Here is a 2,112-nt window from a genome sequence, read left to right as displayed (position 1 = left end):
GGGATGGAGACCGCAGCCGCCTCAATACCAGCCCCTGGGCTACGGAGGAAGGACAGAATTGAACTTGTCTCATTTCCCCCCAAACCCTCCCCAAAGTACCCCCCATCAGCGGTGTGGCACTCACCAAAGGGCAAAGGCAGCTGCCTGCAAATGAAGCTGGGGGCACCCAGCATCAGCTCACCACGCTGCAGAGCAGGTTTCAGGGCAGAGCCAAAGGCACTGCTCCACGCTGGCGCTGCCCCTCCACTGCTCAGCCAGATGTTGGCTCAGCCAGGGCCTGGCTGAGGGATAGCAAATGTGCTGGCCAGATGTGGGGCTGTGCTTGGGGGCTCCGGCGATGGGGGTGGCTGAAGGGGGCTGCCGCGGGGATGTTTCTCTGGGTAACACATGAGGCTTCCACCAGAGGTTGTAATATCCTGACTGGAGGGGAAATAATGATAATTAATGATAACCAAAGTGAACGGTTTACTCTGCATTGCCAGGCTTGTCCCTGGTGTTTTCCCAACACCTCCTCCCGGTCAGTGCCGGGTGACACTGAAGCCAGCATGGCCAGCAGGCAGCATTCCCTGCTGCCGGACAGAGGAAACCCCACCTGCAGAGGCAGGAGCCGGCCAGTGAGCATCCCCAAAGTAGAGGATGCTCAGGGTGCTTGGAGGTGTCTTCTTGCTCAAGCCATACTTGCTGCCCTTCCTTGAGGCCAATGCTCCTGTGGCAAACAGTGGCTCATCCCTTGGTGCCACAGGGAGCAAAGCAAGCCTGGGAATGGGGAAGCAGGAGCAAACCCAGGAAGAGAATCATGGAATGGTTTGGGTTGGAAAGGACTTTAAGCTCATCGAGTTCCGACCCTCTGCCATTAGGGACACCTTCCACTAGACCAGGTTGCTCCAAGCCCCTCAATCAGCCCTTAAAAAGGCAAAGAGGGGACTGCTAAGGACAGAGAGAGAGCAAAGCAACACAGAGGTCCTCGGAAGAGCTCGAGATAAAGAGCAGGAAGGGGAATACTTGGTAAAATTGAATCAGTACAAATCAGCAAGTCTGGGTAATGTGTAACCCCCAGACTAAACAGAATTAGCTAATGAACTTACCCAGCCCCTGACAATTCCTCATGGAAAGGTACTGAGAAAACGGCACATCCCAGCTTTATTTAATGTCTTTATTAATGATGTGAAAGCAAGAGTAAACAACAAATTAATCATGTTTGCAGATGACTGTAAGCTGGAAGGTGTTGTAAACGCTGCCAAAGACAGCAAAGTCACACTGAGGGCCCTAAAGAGGTTAGAAGTAAACCAGCAGGAATCAAGCCGTATGTAATCCATCAGTGAAACACGGCTCGGGGGGGAAAGGACCTGAAATACAGACATCCATGAAGAAGGAGGGGGGTGCTGCTCCAGATCCAAGCAGGAGGCTGGGAGCAGCTTTAGGGGGGATGGACAGATGGGATGCGAGCTACACTGTGAGCAAGGAGGGCCCTGAAAGCTGCTGGGGCTCTGTGGGATGAGGAGCGGGGATCCTGGCTGGATGGGATGGTGCGTATCTGAGGGGTTGTGTCCTTGTCCTTAACACGTGCGGCATCGGCTTTGCACGGCGGGGAGAAGCTGGGAAGCCGTTTTCTCAGTGCATGGTTGGACTACTATGAGCCCCGAGGACTTTAAGATTGCCTTTAGTCCTGGTGAGAGCTGCTTCGGCAGGCGGCAGGGAACGGGATATAGCCAGGGATGGGTAACACGGCTTCGGGACTCCATGGACCCCAAGAGCTGGTTGTGCCTGGCGTCGGGGACAGCCACGGAAGCCCCCGGAGCCACCCATCGCACCCCAAATCACGCTCCTTCCCCTCTCGGTGACAGCGGCCGCTCCTTCCTCGCCTCGCCCCAACGGAAACAAGGGTGCTTTGAGCAGCGGGTGGGCAGGGGCTCCTTTAAGAGCGAAGAGATTGACTCTGTCATCTGAGCGAATTCCTCCTTCCTGAGTGGCGGCAGAAGTTACAGGGCCCTCCCTCAACTCCCCTTCATTAAATATTGTAGTAGCTGCAGCCCTCGCCTGGAAGCGCTGGTGGAAGCACGGCTCTGTGCCGTGCCCGGAGCCCGAGCCGCTGCTCCAGCCCTGGGGGCCACC

Source organism: Psittacula echo, assembly GCF_963264785.1.
Source record: "Psittacula echo genome assembly, chromosome: 10".
Classification (NCBI taxonomy): Eukaryota; Metazoa; Chordata; class Aves; order Psittaciformes; family Psittacidae; genus Psittacula; species Psittacula echo.
This window is presented reverse-complemented; position numbering follows the sequence as displayed.